The sequence below is a fragment of the Canis lupus genome, chromosome 2 (assembly GCF_003254725.2).
Source record: "Canis lupus dingo isolate Sandy chromosome 2, ASM325472v2, whole genome shotgun sequence".
NCBI lineage: Eukaryota > Metazoa > Chordata > Mammalia > Carnivora > Canidae > Canis > Canis lupus.
In genome coordinates this window covers 43,939,150-43,955,533 of record NC_064244.1, presented here as the reverse complement: position 1 = coordinate 43,955,533, position 16,384 = coordinate 43,939,150, and positions in this window count along the sequence as shown.

The following is a 16,384-nucleotide window of genomic DNA, read 5'->3' as shown; positions in this document are numbered from 1 at the left end:
TTTTATGGACAGAGTCTTTCCCAAAATGTAACTAACAAGAGATTCATGGAAATGTCACTCCCTATGATGCAGAGGAACGACAGCAAAGAACAGGCAAAGTGTTAAAACTTGACAAGAGACAAAATACATTATGCTTTTCTTAACTACTTTGGTTTTTGTGACAACCATTTCTCTTCCTTATATCCTTATATCCGTAATTTTGGGAACTTCTTACATTGTAGCCATTTACAAATGTGGTTTATCTCTCTTACTAGACATAAGATTCCAGAGGTTTAAAACAGCATTTGCAGTGAGAAATTCTCACTACATATTTATTAAGTAAATGAGAGTATTAATGCAGCCCATTCCTATTTTTTCATCATGTATTATTTGATATGAATAGCAATTTACAATGGAGCAAACCCTACACTCTGAGGCACAGAGAGGGGAAGGAGAATCATTCACACAAAAATTGAGCGGTCTATTTAACGTCTTCTAAAAAGTACTTAAAAGGTTTCAATAAAATTAAATGGTTTCAATAAAACCACAACGTTTAAAACAAATGTTGAATTCTCTACAGAACATGAACAGGGACCTTGTGGTGATGGCTTTCCCACAGTTTCTGCCACAGAAAGAAAGGCAGCCTCTTGCCCAGACACCTGTAATGGCTTAGGAAGTGCTTAGACCCTGTCCAGTCCCCACTGCTCTGCTGTGTGCTGGCAAAATGGCAGGACAGAAAAGGAAGGTGCCAAGTGTGGATTAACCAATAGAAGAGGCCTAGCACCATTAGTCTGAGAGCACTGAAGACAAGTCACTGAATCAGGTATCTGGCCTTGTCGTTCTACTGACTTACGTGATGAGACTGTATTTTAGGACAACACTGTAATCACTTGAAGGCTGTAATGTTCTACTTTTGGAATGGCCAAGTTGTACACAAGAAAGAACAGTGTATTGTGGTTTAGAAGCGGTCAGACATTTGGGAAATGTAGTAGTGCAATTAGCAGCTGCTTCTCTAATAAACTTTTTTTTTTTTTTTTTTTTCCTGTGGGGCTAAAATTCTTCACTAAGGCAGCTGTTAATTTCCAAATCAAATTCTGCTGGGTAGAGGGTGACTATTTATAGGGGTACTATTTGGAAAATTCTGAGAAAGACACTAGCTTGAACTGACATTCTCTGGTCATGAACTTATTCTGCTCTTTTTATTTTTTGGTCACGACCTTGAAAATAATCAATGTAGTTAAGAGTTAATGGGTGGTGTACTGGATTATTCGATCTTTGCAACTTGAACTCTTTCAGAGGCAACTTATACAATGGTCCTCATTATTTCCTGATTAAAAATGTGACTTCAAAAATGGAGAAAAACTATTTCAGAGAGTATGTGAGGGGACAAATACATTAGCAATAAGTTGCTAATTGTGCTCAGTGGAGAGAATGTTCCATCAACAACATAATGACCCTGTCTTCAATGGTGTTGGGTGAAGGTGATTTATGAAGACATCATTGGTAAACCTGGGTGCCTCTTAAGGCTCTCTTCTTCCCTTATCGCATGTCCCTTTCTTCTCAGATGTCCAATGAAGTTTTCTCTCTTTTATGATCTTCTCATAGGAAAAATCAGATGTCATATATTTTACTCAAATGCATGACTTTATTAAGTGTGACTTAGAATGGACATGAATCCCTCATGTAAAAGAACTTCAGGATTCCATAGCCAAGTGCTGCACTCACACAGGCCACATTCTCAAAACCATAAATAAGAAAGGAAAAAAAAAACCCCTTCTTTGACTTCTTCTACAATATTAAGAGTAGGGTCTCTGTCACAGTTATTTATACATTTCCCTCCTAAAAAAGCACAGACTTTAAGTCCAATCTGTGGTGGCTGGGATTTTCCAAAGTTGAAATTTGGAGTCAGGGAGCAAAATACTGGATGACTCTGAAGATCTTTCTAGTTTTTCCTTTATAGTTCATAAAAGGGGTCTGAGAACATGTATGCCTATTCTTGGATTAGCTTATATAATCAAAAAGTTATTAAGAGAGAAGCTGTTTTGGCTTGCTCATCTATCTAGATTGCATGACATTTCATGGTAATGTATGGTACAAGCCTACAATCCATTTTTTTCAATTCTGAATTTAAAAACCCTGAAAAAGTGAAAAGATTTTTGTGACTCATTTGGTGACAAAACCTCACTTGGCCTGAATTATTTAATAGCAAAAGTTGACTTCAATTGATGTGAGTCTATTCATAGCACTTATTCTTCTTAGAGTGAACGTTAGTACATTTTACTGTAGTAATATGGTAAATATAAGGTGATGTCCCAGACCTCTGATGAATTATACCGTATGCAATATATGGCATATGCAATGTATGCCACTCAAAAATACCACAAAATTATAAATTACAAAAATATCTGGTCTTAAAATTGTCAGAATCTCAGAATGTCAGCTGTCAGATTGCAGACCTCTGTTAATGGAAGATATAGCTATCTACTGAATTCTGGTTTCTTTCTCACAGAAGAATGAAAATGCTTCTAGTTTTTTTTTCTTATGCTCTTTAAAACTGTGCTAAACATAACAGACGATCAATGAATATTGTTGACTAAATAATTTATTGTTGAGTAATATAGCTGAAGGCAAAGAGGAGGAGCTATAAGTGGATACATGGAAATGTGAGGACAGAAAGATCTATTTCCAGATGAGAAAGGCACAACCAATTTTCTAGGTGAAAAAGGTTTGGAGGAGGGAGAATTTCAAAAGATGAAGCTTCCAAATATAAAACTTACAAATACTCTCTTGTAGAAGGCCAAAATCGATTTTTTTTCATCCTGTGCTCAATATCCGGACACTTGTGATTTCTTAAACACTATTTTTCTTATGGATTAAAGAACTAAGATAACTATGACAATGAGTTTATAAACCAGATATCAATAATTTAAACCAGCAGATTCATAATTTCATTTAATGCTCACAAAAACTATTTAAGGTAGAAGTACTGTGAGTCCCATCGTACAGATAAAGAAGTTTCTAGATAAGTAAGGGTTACATCCAGTGTTCAACTCATGCAGAGTCCAGGTTAAGAAAAAGTACGGGGTACCTAGGTGGCTCAGTCTGTTTAGCATCTGCCTTGGGCTTGGGTCATGATCCGGGGGTCCTGGGATTGTACTAGAGTCAGGCTCCCTGCTCAGTGGGGAGTCTGCTTCGCCCTCTCCCTCCCTGCTCCCCCTGTTTGTGCTCTCTTGCACATGCATACTTGCTCTCTCTCATCAATAAAATATTTAAAAAAAGAAAGAAAAAGTGGGCAGCCCTTTTAAGAATCATACAATATTGTGTAATACAGGCTAGACTTTGTTCTCTCAGGAGGGCTTAGTTGAGAATTATCAGAAAGGCCTTTGTGGATATAAACTATGTCATTAGGGAAGCATTCAGCTGCAATGAAGAACAGAAAGTCCAGTAATAGTGTTTAGCCAATAAGGATTTATGTTTCTCACTATGTGGGAAAGTTCTCGAAGGTGGCAGCTCTCCTTTGCATGGGCTTTTGCCCTTGCTGCTTGGACAGAGCCATCTTGCAACCACAGAGCAATAGGCATGAGGGTGACAGCTGACTGCTAAAATGAAAGGTAGAAGGAGCCCAGGTACTTGAGAATACTGTGGGGCTATTAGACCAACCTTGGGCTGCTGGACAAGTTGTCATGCAAGGAAGAAAGAACCTTGAAATAGCTTAAGCCATTACTTGCTTGGAGTTGCTGTAGCTTGAAGCAGATGTATTCATGGCAAATGTACAGGGAGCTCAAATGAGGAAAAAGAAATGGCTCTCCTTCTCACCCAGAGGTCAAGAAGAATAGGACTCCTCATTTTCTGCTTCTGACTCTGTGGTGAGACATCCACGTCTTCTTAGTCAGGGTTAGCCTCCCAGAGTTTTTACTGCCTTTTGGTTGAGATTGGCTTTTTGCGTCCCATGAGAGAGAACACGCTGTAAGGTAGTGTCTAGGATCCTGATTTTCTACTTTGGTTCCCACCACACCTTACTTGTTCATTAGGTCACCAATGTTTCTTCAAACCCATTCAAGTGGTTTGAGTTACGGTGACTGCATTTCCTTAGCTCAGGTGTTGAATGTATTTGGAAGTGTCAAGTAAATACATTCACTGCAGAATTAGGCACATTTCATAATATTTCATTTGATGTACAGCATGGTTGCATGTTTTCTCCATTAAAAATGATTTTTAATTCCACCATGCAGAGCTAATCACTGTTAATATTTAACAGTATTACCTCCTACATACATATGGAGACAGACACATACGTTACATCCCTGCTCACCTGCTTGAAATCTTAATGTATATTCAGCTTTGTATCTTGCTGATGTTTCCCATTGTGAAGTGAACAATTCTCTATTCTCCTGAGAGCATATAGTCTTTAAAACATTATTTGTTTTAGTGGCTGCATCACATTACATTATATTACAAGCTATATTTTATTTTTAAAATTCACTGTAGATGGATATATTACTTGTTTTGAATATTTGGCCATTATAAACAATACTGTAATAAACAACCTTTATGTGTAAATTTCACACTTTTGTTAGTTCTGAGTATTTTATTAGAGCTGATTCCTAGAAACGAACCTTCTGGACTGGAGTTGCAGGTGTGTTTACATACTGCCAAATGCCCTTCAGAAGGAAAGTACTGAGTTTTAATCCTGTTAGTAGTGTGTGTGCAGCTTTATGTGCTCACACTAGCTTTAGCACTTTCAGCTAACTTTGACACGTTTTAAAAAAGTCTGAAGTCTATTTCACAGAGGGAAAAAAGTCTTTAAATTTTACATCTCTGTAATGAATGAGATGGAATATCTAATTCACATGTTAATTTGTGGCTAAGTTTTACTGCTTCTGTGAATTATGTGGGTGCATTTTATTGATGGATATTTTAATTACTTACATATTGTTGATATAAATTCTTTCTTCTCTGTGTTTATGAAAAATACATTCCTGGTACAGGTTACTGATATTCCCCAAATGTGACCTAACCGTGGTCTTTCTGTGATGCTTCTATGAATCCGGCAGAGAGTAAACCTTGTGCCATTTAGTAGGAAGCAGTGGCATCTGGTATTCACTAACTTGGACTTGGAAGAACCTATTCTCTGGATACTAGTATTTATTTGCCAAGTTTTCTTCCCAGATGACAAGTGCTTAGAATGGGTATCCATACACTTTCTGAAGTCACATATGTACTGTGAAAAATGGATGCGGAAGTCTCTGCCCCTGGATGCATGATTCATCTGTACCTGGCTTGAAGTTTTGTACTCAGTCCCTCAATGTTTCTCCGAATCCTTGATTCTAAAAGTGTATGTCACCCTGAACGTTTTAAAACACTTTCTGAAACTCAAATACTTGTATCTCTTTTCTTCAGCTACTTTGAAAGCAGTACCATTTATCTAGAAACGTTCACAAACAATAAGCTTGAGGCATTTCTTTAAACCTGTTTGCTACTTTGATTTCCTTGAAGCTAAAGCAAATTCTTGTGTGGGAATACAGTAGTCCTTATTTTTATTATAATCAAATATTATAAATTAGATAACTCTTGAATACTTTGCTTTTTTTTAAAAAAACCTACCATTTGAAGCACCCCCCTCTTCTCCTGAGAAGATTCTACAATTACTGGAGAGCTTATTTCAATTGGGTACTTTTTTTAAAAAAAAGTAATTGCTCTCTAGAGTTTAAACATTTTAAATACTAAGCTTACCTCTTCTGCTACTGGTTGCATATGCTCCTCATTCTCCCCAGACCAGCTCTATAGTCTAAGATTCCTCATTGTGAAACCAGAAACTGATGATGTCATGTCTGAGAATTTCATTGTACAGCATTTACAATGGGAAGGAAAGGATTTTTTCCCCTTGTTTCTCCCTGAATAAAACACCATACTATCTCTCAAACTTCTCTAAAATAAATGTGTGCTATGCCTGATTGTTACTCTAACAAGAGCCCTTTAGGACTGCTATGAGCCAATCCTCTAACACGGTAGATAACGAAGTCAGACTTATTGTGTTTGAGTGAAAATAAGGTGTAGACTCTCTTGTAAAGGAAGATTCCTGTTTTTAAGGCCTGAATAAGGTCAACTATATCAAGGAATTGTTTCTACTTACTTTATGAACAATATAAATAAGATCCATGAAGGAAAGTTTAGTTACATTACAATGCATTTCCTTTGGTTGCAGGCTCAAATGTTTCCATCGACTTAAAGCCCTTAATACTTAGTATCTCACTAATTTGTTCCGAGACATTCTCTTAAGACAGTCAATATCTGGAGTCAGTAATAGAGTTATAATAACTTGGATTTATCATGCTTCTGTTAAATCCTATCATGGCCTGCACTGGCCTACACAGAACCCTCCCATAACCTAGAAAAAGCCCCTTAGCTAGTGGGCATAGGGCTTAACAAACAATGGTACTACTGTATGGACTTAAAAAGATGCTTCCTCCAAAAAACAAATGCAAATAGATTAAAGACCTAATCTGAGACCTGGACTCATGAAACTCCTAAAAGAAAACATAGGCAGTAATCTCTGAGACCTAGCCGTCAGCCATATATTTATGGAATAGGTCACCTGAGGCAAGAGAAACAAAATAAAAAATAAACTACTGGGATTACACCAAAATAAAAGCTTTTGCACAGCAAAGGAAACCACCAGCAAAACAAAAAGACAACCTACAAACTGGAAGAAAATATTTCCAAATGATATACTTGTAAGGTGTTAATATCCAAAATACATAAAGAAGTTATACAATTCAACATAAAAAAAACTTACACTCGCCAAGACATGGAAGCAATCCAAGTGTTCATTGATAAATCAATGTATAAATATGTGGTGTGTGTACACACACACACACTGGAATATTAGCCATCAAAAAGAATGAGATCTTGCCATTTGTAATAACATGGATGACCTAGAGAATATTATGCTAAGTGAAATAAGTCAGTCCGACAAAGACAAATACCACATGATTTCACTCATATGTGGAATCTACAAAACAAAAAACCCACAAATGAACCAAAAAACAGAAATAAATTCATAGAGAATATCAGGTAAGTCATCTGAGGGGAGATGGGTGGGAAGATGAGGGGATTAAGAGATATGAACTTTCAGTTACAAAATAAATTAATCATGGAGATGAGAAGTACAGCATAGGGAAAAGCCATATTTTAATAAAGATGTGTGTGACACACACATACACACACACACATATATATGTACATTTATAATGATGAGCACTGAAATAATTAGAATCAATATGTTGTGTACCTGAAACTAGTATGAGATGGTATGTCAATTATATTTCAAAATATTTTTAAAAGTTATAAATAAACATGTAGATACATACATAAACAAGTCCTGCCTCATCCCCTGGGCAGATGTGGTCCCATACCCAGGCTCAGGCTTGGGGAATGGCATATGGCTGGATTTTACTCCCTACTTGCTTCCTCAGCAAGATACCTTTGTTTGTGGTACAACCTACACATCCACACACAGTGTGAGGTGCCTTATGTGGATGAACTCAATTGTGAGGGCAAGAACTCCTCAGTTTGAGAACTATTATCTAAAGCACAGTGAGCTTAAGCAATTTACACAAGGGGAGAAAGGGTGGCAAGGGAGAGTGAAGAGGACTTCCTAGTGTTCTGACAGCACCCCAGGTGGGCTGAGAACTTAGCCTGCAGGGGGAGAAGACTGCCTTCCAGGAATTCAGAAACCCCGGGTATTCTTTTGAGACAATTAACAGAGCCACTGGAAGTGCTTCCCAGCTCAGGCCTAGAGTTTACAACTGTGGGAGCGAAGGAGTAGGGTCTGTGACAAACCAGGAAGGCAAGCCTCATGAAGGAGGTGTAACAAAAGTTTCCAAAAGCCTCAGCAGGAGGATGGTGAGACATTCAAAGATTACTCAGGGTTGTGTCACCTGGAGCCATCCTTTCCTTTAGATACATTGATGTACCTCGACTGGACTGAAGATCTGAGGAGCACACATTGTATCCTTAACTCATCTGTAGATTCCAAAGTCACCCAGGATTATTCATTGTCATCAGATGTGACCGAGAGTAAGGGGCACAGTAGAGAAGCAGTGCTGAGACCATGCTGGGGATCGAAGGATGTCAGATGAGCAACCACAGTGCCACAAGTGCCACACAGTATCAGTGGCTAGGATGAGGATGAGTGACTGTTGTAGCAGGACAGCAGGCATCGGGCACCAGTTGAGGGGGTGACATGGTGCACTTTGGGCGAACATGGGCTCACAGGTCCCTGACGCAGGAGAGGCCTGTTTGGGAGTTCAGAGCTAAAGACATTCAAGGGTTTCCTACATCTGTTTGAACATCTTTTATTTTTATTTTCTCTGGAAAGCAAGAATGAGAGCCAAGGAGACATAGGCTATGGCAAATTAGAAGGATTTGTACAAACAATATGGAAAGGGATGGACATCTTCAGTATTCCAGCAAAAGAGATTGAGCTCGGTGTGCTCAGGAACCACACCCACTGGAAGGCAAAAAGCTTGTCCGGTGGGGCAGTGGAAATCAAGGCTGAAGGTAGGGGGGAGTCACCCTGCAGAGGGGTGTGAATTCTAAAGTGGGAATTCACATTTCTTGAATATCTTTTATTTGCTGGGTGATTTAATAGGCATGAGGTCATTTCATGCTTACCATCGCCATTGCTTGCCTTTTACTGTTTTTATTTATACCCCGAATTCCCATTTGACTAATGAGGAAAAGGAATTTCAGGGAAGGGAAGTAACTCACCTAAATGGAGGGGTAGCAAGGATTTGAACCCAAATTTATCTGATTCCACAACCCAATCACTTCTTATTATCCCATGCTATCGGATTTTAACAAGCGGGTTCTTGAGAAACATGATGGAATTAATGTCTGAGGAAGATTAAAATAACTCTAGTGAGAACAATGGACTAGAGCAGAGGGACCAGAGGCAGGGAGCACTTTTCAGAAGCAATTGTTAAGTATAGCCTAGACTAGATTGGTGGCAAAGGACGAGGATAGACATAAGAGAAGGTCCAAAAAGAAGAGTCAGGGCGGGGGGGTGCTAGGTTACTCAGCCGTTGAGTATCTGCCTTTGGCTCAGGGCATGATCCCGGGGGTCCTGGAATCAAGTCCTGCATCAGGCTCCCCCCAGGGGGCCTGCTTCTCCCTCTACCTGTGTGTCTGCCTCTCTCTGTGTGTCTCTTGTGAATAAATAAAATCTTTTTTAAATTAAAAAATATTTTATTTTATTTTTTAAAGATTTTATTTATTTATTCATGGGTCTCCAGGATCAAGCCCTGGGCGGAAGGCAGGCGCTAAACCGCTGAGCCACCCGGACTGCCCAAAAAAAAAAAAAAAAAAAAATTAAAGAAGAGTCAGTGGGATTTGGGCAGAGCAATGAAAGAAATACAACAGGGATTTAGGAAACTGAGCATTACTTCTGGCTCTACTACTTGTAATGTGAATTTGGAAAAACAGGATCTCTTTCAATGGTGTGTTCTTGTCTGCAAAGTAAAGGGACTGGATTAGGTGTCCTTTTAAGACTTCATCCAGCTCTAAAATTCTATGCATCGCTGACTCAAAGATGACTCAAAGGTCACAAGATGGGCTGGTTGGAAGAGCATCATTTCATCAATAGGAAGAACATCATTTTGCTGATGGATATATGCTAACAGGAAAGGGGAGAGTTATGTTTTTGGATGGAAAATGCATGTTTTCAGTCTTGCATGTGACCTTCAGCCCAGACACACCCTTGCTCTTCACAGGATTCCCAATGGCAAAGATCTTTCCAACCCTCCCCCTTACCAACCTTTCACCTTCCAGCCACAGCCCCACATTCCAATCCTAATTCCCCTGCCTTGGGCTGATACGGCACTGAGTAATCAATCTTAGTTTTGCAAAGTTTCTGTAGTTACATTATTGTCTATAGTTGCCAATATACCTACTATTTCTTCTTAAGGGAAGAGAAGGTCAAGACCAAGAAAATCTTTCACATAGAAACACTTCCAGTTTGACATAGGAAACTGTGTATCTTGAAATCTTCTTCGCAGTAAAATCCAGAGTCTGTGTAGGGCATATGTAGTATTGATAACTCCCTTTAACCAAGACATAACACAAGGAAATCTAAAATGGCAAAATTGATGAATCAGGGAACCCAGTGCCTTCTTGTAAAAAGCTTTTCAGTGGGGACACTTAAACCGTGAAATTCTCTAAAGCGTTTAAAATATGACTCCACTGTAAAAGAAACGTTACCAGCATGAATGTTTTTAGTTCTTCACACATGGTGTAACATGGGGTATACTTGGGGATGGAAAGGTAGCCCCCATAATCACATTAGGAATCTCCCTGAAACCATATTTAGAGAAAGCACCTAATGTCCCAAGATTTTTGCTGACTCAAAAGGGCAACATGAAATATGGTAATAAATTCTACCCCAACCTTCTAGGTTGAACAAGATTTGCAAAACAGATGAGTGTTGGTCACCAAGATGAGTCCTTAGACGTCTCTTGACAAAGACATTTTCTCCAATGATTCAGATTCCATTGCTGACAAGAACTTTGATTTCCACCATATTCTTGCAAAGCAGGACTGCAAGGGAGGGTTGCAGCCTTCAGTTAGACTGGGTAGGCAACCGGCTTTTCATAGGTCTTGGGGTGGTTCAGGTAAGATCTCTTCCAGTCACACCTGTCACACCTGACATTCCACCATTAGAAACTTTAATGTTAAGGAATTTTGATTCCAAGAATACTGGGTAAGTGCAAATACTTGATCTGGGTAACAAAACACTGATCTGAATTATTTGCTGCCTCTATTACATAATACCTTTGGAGTTCTAGGCCATTTGCATAATCCCTTTGTGGCCTCCTTAGCCTCACAAATTTGCCTCTCTGGTAGGACTTTTCTATAATGAAGCCCAGTAGAATGATACAATTTTCTCTGTTTTTTTTTTTTTTTTTTTAAAGATTTTATTTATTTACTCATGAGAGACAGAGAGAGAGAGAGAAAGAGAGGGCAGAGAGAGAAGCAGGCTCCACGCAGGGAGCCTGATGCAGGACTCAATCCCAGGTCTCCAGGAGAACGCCGTGGGCCGAAGGCAGGCACTAAACCACTGAGTCATCCAGGGATCCCCGAATGATACAATATTCAATAGAGGAATCAATCTTACCTAATTTTCATGAAATCACAGAGTTGGCGATGAAGGTCTAAAACACTCCTTTACATTATATAAGTGATTGATCACAAAGAGACAAAAGAAATGTACCGAGGTCACAGGATGGCAAAGCGAAGGCCAGGTCTTCAAACTGCCTTCCAACAAATGCATCAACTCACCAGTCGGGGAAACAGAGGTGCTCTGCAGAGTGCTCAGTCCACTGTCAATACTTACCATGTCTTAAGCTACCACAATAAGAATAACACGAGAATATGTTGAAAGGGCAGGGGAAAAATGAAGATGAAAACTTCTAATACTGAGACATCAGCTCCCATCATGTAAACTAAGCTCAGAAGAAAAGCCCAGAGATGCAAACTTAGATAGTGACACCTCAGAAAGATGCTCTCCTTGAATCCACTGTGGGTCTGGGTACTTTGCATATTAGAGCAATTTTCTTCTTTATTTAGGGATTAAAACAGATGCCTTCTCCTGACTCTTTCTGATGGAAGGGGAAATAGTACGGTTCTAGGACACTAGTATTAACTTCTTTTTCCCTAACATATCCACACCCACAAAGCCATTCTCACTTCGGTCACTGAGTTACTTTATTGTTGTCTCATGCACATGCTTTTCTTGGCAGCAGAGAAAGTAGAGAAAGGAGAAGGGAGTGGAAACAGAGGAAGAAGGGAGAAAGAAAGAAGAGCTGGTTCTTCCCCTGCTGTAGGCATTATCTTATTTCCTCAATGAAGTCAGCAATTGCCTGCATAGGCAGGCAACACTGAAGCTCTCTGGCAAGCCAGGGCCTCTAAGCTTGCCAAAGTCAATCCTTGAGGATACTAACCAGTTTCCCCTTCCTTGCTTTAAAGAAACCATCCCCAGGAAATCTCGTTATTTTCTTTTTAAGATTTTTAATTTATTTTTTGAAAGGGAGGGAGGGAGGGAGAGATAGTGAAAGAGAGCACGAGTGGGGTCGGGGGGAGAGAGAAACAGGATGCACACTGAGCAGGGAGCCTGCCATGGGCCTTGATCCCAGGATCATGAGATCATGACCTGAGCCAAAGACAGACACTTAACCGACTGAGCCACCCAGGTGCCCTGAAATCTCATTATTTCTAAGCGCCTTCAAAAGCTGTTCTCCCAGGTTCTATGTAGTGTGGACTGGGGGAACTATTTTCATGACAATTTCCCTCATTATAAATTGATTATAAATTTCCATCCCGAGTGGAATGGCCAAATCTTTGCTGAGCTAGAAATGCCCATTTCTCTCCTTGTTTGCCGAATGCTAGCCACTGCCTTTGATAGTGTACACGATTTAATAACCTTACCTGACTTCTTTTAAATCGTGTGCTGTTGAAATGGTTGGACTCCTAGTCATGAAGCCATATGCAATCCACGAAAAGGCTGTTCCCTGAAGCAGATAATCATCTTTCCAGTAAAACATCGTGTCAAGCTGCAAAGTGATGATTACCCTTGGGTGGGGCTTAGGTATTTCTAGTTGGCAGATAGTCTGTTCTCAGACAAAATGACACTATGCAAGAAGTCTTATTTTCGCAAGGAAATTATTTGTTCAAACGCCTTCACATAATTAAAAACTAAAGGAAAGTGAAATGCGGTCTTTTCTAATATGGTGAACCATACTGCACTTGTACCTTCTTGGGCCAAACCCAGGGAGCCATGTGTTTGCAATCTGACAATAACTGCAGACGCTTTCATGCATATGGTGGCTGTCTTTGAGATGTCATTAGATGAAAGACACAAAAAAAGAATATATGCCATAAACAAACCCATATGCTACGTAGTTCTGCAGATTTGAAATTTGTAACTGAATTCTTAGGTTTCATGAAATAAGCACCTGCTGTTTGTAAGAGTCATGCTACTTTTAATTTTTGATATTGAGCATCAAGTGCAATTAATGGCTTATCTCAGACCAATGAAAATTTTAAAGAACAAATATGTGTTAGATAAGAAACATTTTGTTGGAATTAAAGCATAAATCCACAGAGGATTTTTTTTTAGGTGTCAGGTAGAGAATGAGACAGACTTATTACTACTGCATACCTACAAGGTTTCAGTCGGGCGTATGTAATTTTTTTTTTTTTTAACAAAACACGATGTTAAGTGTTCTAGACCTATATATTTATACAGAGCTATATCCAAGTCATATCCTTTCAACTTGAGATTTCAGCACTAAGAAATTTGTATCATTTTCAATGATTCGTGTCCTAACTTGTCTCATTACTCAGGTACACTTTTGCACTGACAACCTACTCATAACTTACAAGGCTTTGTGATTTGTAAATGTTTCAATTTCATCGGATAGGCAAATGCATACAGCATCTGTCTTGTTCTCTAGAGTCATGATAATTATAATGGGCTGTCTTTCCTCTTAGTGGCCTTAAGATATATAAGAAGAATGTTCCTAGCAGCCCCCAGGTCTCTGGATGTCCTGTCTGGGTCAAAGATGGGCAAGATGCCCTAAGTGGGCAAGATGAGCTCATCCACAATGGTGCCCTCCAGAACAACCAAATACAAAATATACACAAAAGAATGCCCAATCTGGGGACTACCTGTCAAAGGCTTCCTCCCAGGAATCATTCCTAAAACAGCGGAAATGTTTCTGTGGTTCTCATAGAGTATATTTCTCTTCTACTGATGGCCCATGCTCATTATAGAAGTCAGAATTTTAGGAAGCCAAGAGGAACCTTCAATACTAAGTATCTCCTCTACTTGTATGCAAGGAAAAAATAGTGCTATGAATTTCTAGTATTAGGTAATTATGTGGCTGGGTTAAATGGATCTCATTTGAAATGAAGAATTTAGGGAAAGGTATCATAAACAATCTGGGCTCCCTTCATGGAGAGTTGTACAAAACTCTAAAGAAATTTATTGAATCCATTGTTTAGAGACCTGGAGTCTTCCAAGGACATGACACTCTCTGTAGTTATGCAATTTAGTGCCCTTAAATCTATGATGTTCTCTGACCCTGAACAGAACAGGTCTCAAAAGTAGCCTAATGGGGTTAGCTAAGTCATACTGATCGCCTAAAGGAAAAAGCCACTAGGTTACGGAAAGAGGGCCTATAAAACTAAACATTCTGTTTAATGTCATATGTTCTTTAGAGGAAATTTAAGCTTTAGAAGTAGCCAGCAAGGTTTGCATACATTTCAATTTGCCACCTGCCTAATGACAAAGGAACATAAAATCACTTAACTTTCTTAAGATTTTCTCTAAGACTTGAGTGCAGGGACCGGTAAAGGAGCTGTATTTGAGAAAAAAGCTGGAACAGGACTTTAGTGGAACTATTGATCCTGGGTTGGATTCAGGTTAGTGGTCTAATAAGAGTCAGGATGTTTATCTCTAATTTATAATTCCTCCCTTTTCATTCATGGCAACTCTGGGTCACTTCTAACCACTCTGGTTGGCACAGACATAAAGAACCAGGAAATACTTTCAATTCCTCACCACAGGTAAGGGGTTTATTTTCTAGGACTACACCACTTATAGTAAAACACACAGCTGAAGAAAACAGATTTGTCAAAATGAGTTCTCTAATGAGTAAAGAATAACAAAAGACAAGTGTTTGCTTTCTCCTCCTCCTCCCTCCTCCCCCTCCCCCTCCTCCCTCTATTACTTCTTCTTCTCCTCCTCCTGCAATTTCTACATCTGTATCAGTCATTCTCCTTTTGCCCTACCTCTTCTCCTCTATATTGGATTCCTGTAGGTGACAACACCCCCAGCAGCAGTCCCATTCTGGGGGTCTTGCTCTCTACCAGAAATACAAGGACACTGATTCTGGGACCACTGAGTGTGAGCCACGAAGGAGTGAGAGAGGAGGACTTTGCAAGGGACAAAACCAAATCTTAATCTGTTCTCTGTCCTCTTCCTTATATATCTGTCCATACAATGTCTCTGTCATAAAATTCTACAACTTGGACACACTTACATAAGTGTTTATTTGCTGATGGAGTTCAAAACTTTTCAATAGCTACCATGTTGCATGAATGGAAAAACAAACAGGGCACTATGCTAGCCAAGAAACTCATGGGAATTTTTATGATCAGTCCTCTCAATCCCCATCTGTCAGCCCTACATCCAAAAAACTCAGAATCTGGGGGGAGTCTAGTTCTAGGAGAGGAATCTGGTTATGGAGAAGAGAGCCATTTTTTCCTTTTCATACTTCTTCTAAGTCAGGGCTCAGGCCCAGTTGTATTGTACAAACACTCACCTGCTACCTTTAGATTCTTTTCAGCGGCCTGGTAAAAGGGAAAGGGACTCACTAAGCAGTGCTTGAGTAGGAATCTACAGTCGGTACAGACTGTAGGGGACAGACACAGCCAGGAGAGCCAGAGAAAGGAAGTGGTTCTAGTCCCCAGAAGTCAAGTAAGCACGAGGGGTCTGTGGAGACTCCAGAACCATGGGAGGGATGAAGCTCTCCCTTCTTCAGTGAGAGACATGTAAGAATCTTCCCTTCTGCATGGGCTCTTACTCCCTGATCCTCATGTCTGTGATAAATCCTCTCAGTCCTCTGGGCTAGTCTCTAAGTATGCCACCTGCTCTCAGGATCTGTGAGAGTCAGAGAGCAGAGATCCACACCCTGGGTAGACTACCCTACCATCCGGGGTAGTCATGGCAGAGTCCAATTCTTGCCAATCCTGGCTCCCTTTCTGAAACACTTTGTGATCTGGGGCCTATCACTTGGGTCTGTTTCTGAGATATAACTAATTTACAAAATTTAGGATTGTTTGGGAGATCCTATCAATTTAACCTATGAGAGTACTTGGCACATAAAACCTATTCAATAAATATTTGTTTGGAACGAAGGGGTGGCTAGCCAGAAGCCACATTTGGCCTGCAACTATGCGGGAAGAAACCAGCTCTGGGCTTTGAGACAAGGTCAGGTGACGCTCATCACTTTATTACATGAACTTTCCACTGGGCAAGGACTAAGGTCACACACCAAAGGGTTAGGGACATAAGGGGCCACCCTAAAATTGATGGGCAAACTCTCCACGGTGTTACATTCTCTGAATCAATGTTTCTCTTCACTACCATGAAAAATTAGATAGGATATACTTAATTCCATTCCGTGCTCCTTTCAAGTTCTCATCCACATCAAGAAAACTGAGAATTCCAACATGAGTGTGTTATTCACAGTACAACAGCATGTTTACTAAGGAAACTGTGGCATGACATTTGTCAAATAAATTTATAAATTCATAAAACTTGTAGCTGAAACACTAGCAGGTC